Source organism: Cibotium barometz, chromosome 59 (genome assembly GCF_041138505.1).
Source record: "Cibotium barometz isolate CiBa-2024 chromosome 59, ASM4113850v1, whole genome shotgun sequence".
Classification (NCBI taxonomy): domain Eukaryota; kingdom Viridiplantae; phylum Streptophyta; class Polypodiopsida; order Cyatheales; family Cibotiaceae; genus Cibotium; species Cibotium barometz.
This window is the reverse complement of record NC_141104.1, coordinates 32,296,318-32,305,843: the sequence shown is the minus strand read 5'-3', so window position 1 is coordinate 32,305,843 and position 9,526 is coordinate 32,296,318. Positions and strand designations below refer to the sequence as shown.

Sequence of the window (9,526 nt, the reverse complement as noted above, 5' to 3'; positions counted from 1 at the left end):
GGAGATGGACCAAATGGGCGGCCAAATGGTGAGAGTGTCACATCCACCTTCCTGTTTTTCCTACTTTGTCCATTTATCCTCCTTAGAGGGCTGTAGTCGGCTTGCAAACAGATGCTTTAATTTCTACTTATTGGATCTTTCTTAAGGAAAGAAAGAACTAGTTCTAGATACTCAAAATCTAACGAAGACCATATTAGGGAGTTTGGGAAAATCCCACTACTTTGGGAATTTTCTTTTCAATCTACCTTTTGGTGTATCTTGAGTATACCAATTCCAAAGTTGTTAGAGAATGTAGATTCAGAATCTAGTCTTCATCAAGCGCTTTCCAACGATATGTGTCGTCTTGGAGCCAATGTTCATTTTTGTGGGAAGATGATAGATGGGATATGTTATGCAAGCTACTAAATTGCAATGTAAAAATAATCTCTGGTTCTTAGCATTTGGCCCATGGTGTTTTTTTTTTGTACCTTTTGTAAAGTTTTCCAGTGTTAATATAATAAATATCTTTCTCCCAAAAAAAACAAGAAAACCATCAGCAAAGAGAAGGATTCAGTGGAGCAGTTTGTCATGCCCCCAACATGATTAGCTGTTTACCACTCTTCTTCCAGATGATCATCATCCATGTGGCAAGCCAATGGCTCTGCATCATTGTACCACATACCTCCTCCTCTATGGGTACATGGGGGTATCATGATTGAACACATCTTTGCTGCTATAATGTATGCATTTGATGTGCAATTGGCTGACATCTATACAAGAGTTACAGATTCATGCATGCAGCAATCTGGATCTATTCACTTCTACTTGCTCGGTTTCTCTCTTGAGTAGTGAATCATGAAGAGTCTTGGATGTGTTTCTATCTGCGCTGGAAGTTTAAGGCCCTCACACAGACCATGAAGACCAAGGCAAAGAAAAGAGGGAATATGATGAGTACGGCTGCCACCTCCCCAAGAAAATCCCTGTGAAATCCAAATGTTGTGCTCAAATAGTCACTGATGTTCTGGCTCCCGACACCTCCGCTTGCCAAATAAACTCGGATAGGTGTGGTTGTCTTGTCACCATACTGAGAGGTGATAAGACCATTGACTGTCCAAGCGGTTGGGCACAACCAGTAGTACCAGGACCACCATCTTGGCAGTTTCTGCCAAACCCAAACATGAGAAAACCTTAGATGGAGCTCAGCCATACATTTAAAGGGGGGGCGGGCACACACACTTGCACAGGCTTACCGGCCTTGGCATTAGGAAGCCTGAGAAGAGGTTGAAGACGGCATAGAAAGCCGATGCCACAATTGCTGCTACTTGATGGTTGGGAGTAATGGAGACAGCCATCATTCCATAGTATGTGAAATATAAAAATGTGCAGAACATGGTGAAAAGAAACCATAGGCATTTGCGAAGCACCCATTCAAACCCGATCATAGCGTACACGATAAAACCGTAAATGATCGTCTGGGTGAACACGTAGGGCAATTCAATGACGACCTGAGAAGCCCCACAGAAATGTCTTAGTAAGGGTTTGAGTGCCCTCCTCTCTCTGCCCTCTTAAATCAACAGGAATACATACATACAGAAGTATATATATCCTCACCTGAGCTAAGGCATATGGCATAGCAGAATACATTCCGGCGGCCCGCTCCCGATAGAATACAGTACGCTCAACTGAGACTATCGGTTGCACTGTAGAGCAGTTGTTTATACCCAGAAACAGTGTAGCTCCATACATGGCTCCCATGACAGTTATTAAATCTTGTTGTTGCTCACTGTTCACTCCATGAAAACAATCAAGTTATGAGATAAAGATAGGGCGGAGATTCAAGGTCCGAGCTGTGTGTTTTTCCTGTAGTAATCAGATAAAGCTAGGGAACTCTGTGTTTTTTTCTCATGCGCGCGTGCAGCACATGCTGTGTAAATATACACATTCATGTATATACTCAAGTAATCGTAAACTACTGCAACAAGAAATCGAGATTTCGATGAGCTATTCCAAAAAAAAAGAACGCTCACATTTTGGTGCCCAGCTGCCAAAAGATTGTACCGAACATAAGAGCTGCTATGAAAGTGAACAAGAATCGAACCAAGTTGTATCCAGGACTGCGCCAGTATGTCAAGTGCTGCTTCCACAAGAGGGATTTGAACTGCACCCACAAAGGTTGGCAATACTGTGTCGGGAAATGCAAATCCCTGGTTCCGGCCGGAGCTGGCAATCTGAGCTCCTCCACCATTTCCTTATTGTGCCTACACTCAAATCTCCTCTCTGTTATTAAAAGGAAGCTACAATGGGATGTTCAAAACTCGGTAACAGGACGACTGAAGTATGCAAAAAGAAGAAGAAGAAGAAGTGATTCGATACCACCTCATCAAATGCTTCAAATATGTCAATGCTTGGTTGATGGATTGTACAAACGACTGTCCGCCCTGTGTCCACAGTGTTCCTTACAGCACGCATCACAATAGCTGCTGCTCTGGCATCCAATCCTGATGTGGGCTCATCCATGAAAATAATTGAAGGGTTTGCTACAAGCTCCACAGCGATCGTAAGACGCTTCCGTTGCTCTGTTGAAAGGCCACTTACACCAGGGAGCCCTACTAACGCACTGCAGCTCAAGTTGTTCAGCTCGACAAGGTCCAAGACTTCATCCACAAATCGCTGCAGCCCGCAACCAACCACACGTCAACTCCTCCTCACCTCTCATGCTAGAAAAGCAGGGTCCTCCCGACATCTACCATGCTAGAAAAGCAAGTGCGCATCATCTCCTCCTCATCTAAACTGCAAGTCCTCTCACAATGTAAAGGAGACAAATTCGAGTGTAAATATCATACCATCCTTGTGCCATGATCGATATCGGCTGGCAGACGGAGCCAGGCAGAATATATAAGAGATTCACGAACAGTAACCTGTGGAGAGTGGATGTCTGTTTGTTCACAATAGCCGGAGATCCTAGCGAATGTTTCTTGCTTTTTGGGATAACCGGATATGCGAACATCACCCTCAATATACCCACTGGTTTTTCTGCCCGCAAGAACATCCATGAGAGTGGTCTTGCCTGCTCCACTAACACCCATCAGAGCAGTGAGCACGCCAGGCCTGAAAGCTCCTGTCACCCCCCGAAGCAGCTGCAGCCTATGGTCTGTGACTCCTTGCGCGATCATTTCCTGCAAACCATTGAAATATTGGCTGACAGCTACCCCAATTCATATAAAGTATTAAGTAACCAAGCTATAAAGTATGCATGTGTCTGTCATACCACGGGCATGTCGACAGAGTACTTCACATCCTCGAATGAGATAGACAAAGGTTGAAAAGAAAGAGACATCCCTTGTCTAGTTATTGCAGCATTCTCACGGCGGTGAAGTGAGCTGCTGCTTGTCATGCGATGCATCTGTACTTCGTCTGCGAAGGGTGCCCACATTCAGAAAAGCTCTACACATATAACCGACCGGTTCCCATGCAAGATGCAGTACATTAATGTGTGGCCAAAACTCTTCAGCTTACGAGCATTCTTTCCAACGGAAGAAGACAAAGACAATGGCGGCAGGGCATTCTCTTCAGAGCGTTTTGTTGAGGATTCCATCCGAATATTGACTTTGCCTCGGCCATCATCAGCGGCCTCCATCATCTCAGCAAATGCTTCCTCAGAAATTATTGCCTGAGGCTTCCCAATCGCTGCACAGATAGATGAGAATGCATTGGCACAACACGTCATGCCTTACGGCGGAAGGTGAACTAGTGCGACAGTACTGATAATGATTATACTTACGGCGGAAGTAGGACAAGACCAGTGTAAACAGGAGGTTAAATAGGACGATATAACCAACCAAGGCACCAATGGTAATCCAGTACCAGTAAGATTCGGTGAGAATTCCACGGGCTTGGAGTACCGAAACACCAGTGGTGATGTTGGTTCCACTCACAAATGTGTTCTGCAAGGCAAGAAAGAACAGGTAGAATTCGTTTAGACATCACAGGTTGATGGTTTTCCATCATCCGAAATGTGGACATAGGAGGTCATCACCCATCGAGGAGCAAGAAATTCGTTCACGCTAGTTGCCGTGAGCCCATATGCAAGAGGTGACGACCAATAACCCCATATCCACCACATGGGAATTGTTGCTGAAATACAGAAACTCAGTTATCAGCTGCAGTTCCCAATGATATCCAGAAGGATGAAGGAGCAAAATACAGCTCAAGTGCATCCAGGCTCTCATCATGTAAGAGAGATTATTCAAGATTCCTGAACCAACAAAATGCACATGCTATAAAGATTGGAACCGTGCATACTTCTTGGGATGATAAACCCTCCAAGAATAAATATGATTAGCAGCATAAAGGAGCCCCCATTGTTGGCCAGGAGCATTGACCGACAGAAACCCCCGATCAGTCGAAAGAGAGATGAGGACATCTGATGCATTAGAAAGAGTAGAAGGTATTGCCGGAAAAACCTGGATCACACACCCAATGCCAATTGTGATGAGCTAGCTTCTCCAGAACCTCACATGACGACTTGGTTGGAGGTGAAAAACAGGGATGCAGCTGCAAGAAACAGTGAGCGTAATGCAATGGGCTTAGAGCATACCTGCTCGGTTCTGGGGAAAACCCAATAACATAGTAAGTGAGTGAGACCCAAAGTCCTGATTCTACCACAGACTGCGGTATCCTCAATAGAAAGGTTGGGAGTGTGTACGCCCATGCAGGATAAAAGAGAAGGTCCCGTTGTTTGAAGAAAACCGGAAGTCTAAAGATTGTCATGGACATCTCAGCGAAACCATTGAACATGATGATGTTCAAAGAGAAAAACAGTGCACCGAGATAGTAAGCGCCATCCGATAGCTCTGCTTTGAGCGTGGTCCGTAAAAATACAGTCATTGCAATGAAAGCCACAATGACTAGCTGTAAATTAAGCCATGAGGACGTTAGAACTACGAAAAACTTGTAATTCAGAACCATGTGTGTGCATGAGCGCAGCTCTGTGGTTGTGTGTGTGTGTGTGTGTGTGAGAGACACATACACATACACACACAGAGACAGAGACAGAGACAGAGACAGACACAGAGAGAGAGAGAGAGAGAGAGAGAGAGAGAGAGAGAGAGAGAGAGAGAGAGAGAGATTGGCTTTTGTTCGTGTATTTTTGTCTGCTTATATGGGTGTTTGTACCTGCACCCCTTTGAAGATGTAAATAAACGAGTTACGTTTCATCAGAAGGCATTCGCGAGCAAAGCATGCTTTGAAAAGCGCCGCCTTGCCGACTGAGGATTTGCTGAAGCTTAATGCCGCCCCGTGGTTCTTTTCCCTGGGGTAAGGATGAGCCATCTCATTAGCTAGCTGGAGACCGACATGAAAGTGCTTAAATCTGTCTACGAACTCCTTGACAGGAACATAGCGATAGGGCTTCATTGTGTCGAACCAATACTGCTCTTGGTCTTTGCGTGAAATGACCTGTGAACAATGCCCACCAGCAACATTGTATCAGCTTGCAGAGGCAAGGTCGCCATGAGGATTCGTGGCATAGCAACACATAGCAGAGCTGCAGCACAAGACTAACCTCCTGCAAGAAATCTGCAGCACCCTTTCTCTCAGGACATCTAAAGCCACAAGACTCAAAGAACTCCAACACGTGCTCTCTTGGCCCGATATAGACTATCTGCCCTTCAGCAAGGAGGAGCACATCATCAAATAACTCAAAGGTCTCCGGCGGAGGCTGCAGAAGAGACATCAAGATGGTCCCTTCCAAGACATGCACAAACTGCTGGAGGCACTTCACCACCTGGAAAGTGGTGGAGCTGTCAAGGCCAGTGGAGATCTCATCCATGAAGAGTGTCTTGGTTGGCCCTACTATCATCTCTCCTGACAAGAATAAGCCATGCACAACACAGTGTGAAAAATCTGGTCACCTGTGCAGGCATCTTCTTCATCAGAACCTGCTTTTTAACAAAATTACGGTACCTGTGGTGACTCTCTTCTTTTGTCCACCTGAGATCCCTCTTCGCATGGGGTCCCCAACCATGGTATCAGCACACACATCCAAACCAAGGATCTGCATGAACGTACATGATTGAAGGCACGGATAGATTGATTGCTAAGTAGATTACACGTATCTGCTGTATGAAAACCTCACCTTCAAAATATAGTCTGTCTGAAGGCTACCCTTTATCCCTTCCAAAGAGCTTGCCTGTCCAAAACATGACTTTGATGTTAAATGGACCAACAGAGTAGATGTTATCACTTATATGCTTTCCTTATGGGACTCGACCAGAACACAATTTCTGAATAGTGCACCTTCATAAATGCATCGATTTCCACATCCGGGATAATACCCGCTTGCTTCTCCCTCCTTGCAAGCTCTGTCATTATCTCTGCAGAGAAAGCATATAATTATTGAGGGGCATCAATGCTTTTCTGTGCCATCATTGAAAGCTCACCATATCTTGTGCCGACTCCTTGACATCGAGCAGAGAAATCCAAGGTCTCCCTCACTGTTAATTCTCCTATGTGCAAGTCATGCTGGCTTATGTATGCAGATGTTTTTTGAGGAACAAACTCATGTAGGGCATGCCCATTATATTTAATGCTTCCCCTTGTCTGTGTAGCATTCAAAAAACACAACTGTAAATGTAGGTATGCATACATTTGCAGAGAGATCAAACAAGATGAGGGCAAGGGGAACAGGTTAGGAGGAGCTAAAATGAGTTACCTTGAGGGAGGGGTCCAATTTTCCAGCCAAGGCCAAGAGAAGGCTTGTCTTTCCTGATCCAGGAGGACCCAGAAGGAGCGTCAACCTGTAGAGGCAGAGATCAGCTATTCATGTATAAGTATTCACTAGCCGACGCTTTCTTAAGGAGAAGCATGTGCTTTAAGGAGCACAGACCTGCTAGGCTTGATAACTCCATTGATGTCTTTTAAGATGGTGATACTGGTTCTCTTTGCTGCAGATAAATGCAGTATATCAAGAAGTCCCTGGTAAAGAACACAAAACCAACCTCAATGTCTATGGGTTTTGTTGCACAATGCTGTTCAATGGGGGTGTTTACAAAACTACCAATGCATATAATTTAAGATCCACCCCACGATATCACCTCAAAAAAGTTTCTGAAAACATTCCAGAGTGTGGGCAAAGCCCTCCCTCCAACATGACAATTGGCATCTATTGTAAAGTTCTCGAAGCGCACTTCCACAGTAGACAGTTGGATCCCCACTCTGTTCACAAGAAGCACATACAATCAATTGGATGGGGCGGGAATGCTGGTGGTGGTTGTTAAGAAGAGATTAAGAGGAGATTTTACTACGTGTTCAGAATTTAGAGGGGTTTTGAGTAGATGAGACACAATAAGGGGAGATTCCACTATGCGTTGGGGATTTAGAGGGGTTTTGGGTAGTTTGTAGATACGTAACCATGGTTAAGAGAAGATTGTACGTGAGTTGTAATTGACTGGCCAAAACCAAAGATGGGGTGGAGGTGGTGTTGGTGATGGTTATAGTGGGGAGCAGGTGGTGTTGGTGATAGCAGGGACTCATTCCTTACTCTATGTACTGGGGAGTTACAAGGGTTTTGTGTCCCATAAGAAGATATTAAAAGGAGATTATATAATGTCTTGCAGGACCAGAAGGGTTTTGGGTAAGAATTAGACATCAAACGAAAAGATTAAAAGGAGACATCATCAGGTGTTCAGGATTTAGAAGGGCTTTGGGTGGATTTTAGACACCATGAGAAGCGATTATACTATGTGATGGGGATTTAGAGGGTTTGGGGTAGATTATAGACACCATAAAAAAAAAGATTATACTACGTATTAGGGATTAAAAGGGAATTATAGACACCATAAGAAGAGATGAAGAGCAGATTATACTGTGTGTTAAGGATCTACAGGGCTTTGGGTACACCATGATCAAGAGAGGAGATTAGGCTATGTGTGAGAGATTTAGGAGGGTTGTGGGTAGATAATAGACAACCATAAGCATGTTTAAATTCGTGTGTCAGGGATAACAGACACGGTAAGGGCCGTTACACATCTGTGGTGGAACTACTGGGATTCAGACGAAATCAATTACTTGTCAATGCGGTCTCTGAGCTTGATGAGAAACTTTTCATTGTCTTCTTCAGTGACCTTGAGGAGCTTCTCCACAAGCCTCTGCTTCTCCACAACGCCCAGGTGCCTCACATCAATGGCTTGTGTGACCACCCGCCCATCCTCAAGGTCCTTCAGAATGGATGTCCGGAGCCTGTCGTACGTGGGCAGCTTCTCTAAGGCCGCCCATTTGAGGGCCTCCTCATCATCATCCTCCTGCTCCCTCCTGGACTGTAGGGAGCGTGTGAACTCGTTGTCCGGTCCCCTCGAGGACCAATTTGTGATGCTAGGGTTTCCGGCCGTCCTGCTTATGCTTCTGGTCAGAGTGTTTCTGAGCTCCGACCCCCATATGTCGATGTTCTCTAGCTCTACTGCCTGCGCCATGGCTGCGGGCTGCTAGAAAACAACAGGGACAGAAAGAGTGCTCGATATGCACAAATCCAGGTCAACTATTTTCTGCTTGCAGCAGACATAAAGCGCGCGCGAGAGCGCACAGACAGAGAGTTGTGAGTGCGTAAATTAGGTGAATTGTGTGCAAATTAGCGTTTATACAGAGTGTTCTCACAAGGCTTCTGCGCGCGCGCGCACACACACACACACACACACACACACACAGAGAGAGAGAGAGAGAGAGAGAGAGAGAGAGAGAGAGAGTCTTAAATTAGGGTTTCAGCGGTGCCTGAATTCTGCACAGAGAGTGGGTCTGTCTGCAGATTAGTGGTGGTGGTGGTGGTGGTGGTGTGTGTGTGTGTGTGAGAGAGAGAGAGAGAGAGAGAGAGAGAGAGAGAGAGAGTGTCAATCCGGAGCTTTCTGCAGACACTCACGAGGGTAGGGTGAGGTTCGTTCATCACAGAGATGATGAAAAAGGGCTGTGAAAGTAGACATGAATTCTCGTCAAATCGAGTCGCCCACCCTCACGTCTGGGCGTGTGGGTGGGCTTCATCAATTCATCAGCTGTACACTGTACGCTTCTATTTCCTCTCCCGACATTGCGACAGCAGCCGCAGCCAACACCAACAGCACCACTTTGGGTGACGGTTGGAAATTTAAAGGTGGTGGCTGCTACACTTTTTTTTATAAGGTTTTTAGTACTGATTTTTAGTAGTCTAAATAAAATTAGATTTATTCCAAGATTTTACATAAAGATTCCCTTCTTCAAAAGCTTTCCAATCATGTATAGCATGATAGAAAATTTTGCATTGTGGGTCATCTTTGAATCCAAAAATCGTTATAAAGAGTCATGTTAACTAACACTTATCCCCACACAAAAAAGAGAGTAACACGTTAACATGCTTCCACCCATAAGAGAGAACATTTAAAGGTGAGAGAATTTTGTATAATGTAGGGTATTTGAGGGTCATTTGAATGTTGTCCAAAGCTATTCAAAGGTTTGTGAGGAATGGCTCTTTTGGGTATAATGTACAGGGTATTTGAGGGTCATTTGAATGTTGTCCAAAGCTATT

The 9,526-nt window shown here is 44.9% G+C and overlaps 1 pseudogene across 1 annotated transcript; it reads right to left on the bottom strand.

Moving 5' to 3' along the window:
- Window positions 1–548: 548 nt before the first annotated feature.
- On the bottom strand, window positions 549–8,977 carry LOC147605726 (ABC transporter G family member 42-like; annotated as a pseudogene). Its single transcript, XR_015265137.1, has 21 exons — window positions 8,047–8,977; window positions 7,074–7,194; window positions 6,866–6,954; window positions 6,692–6,776; window positions 6,420–6,579; window positions 6,277–6,353; window positions 6,116–6,169; window positions 5,944–6,034; window positions 5,543–5,844; window positions 5,155–5,436; window positions 4,577–4,890; window positions 4,282–4,442; window positions 4,016–4,113; window positions 3,761–3,923; window positions 3,496–3,666; window positions 3,248–3,393; window positions 2,823–3,155; window positions 2,007–2,649; window positions 1,591–1,762; window positions 1,230–1,484; window positions 549–1,141 (listed from the first exon to the last, which is right to left on the bottom strand). The product of XR_015265137.1 is annotated as an ABC transporter G family member 42-like (transcript).
- Between the last annotated feature and the right edge of the window lie 549 nt (window positions 8,978–9,526).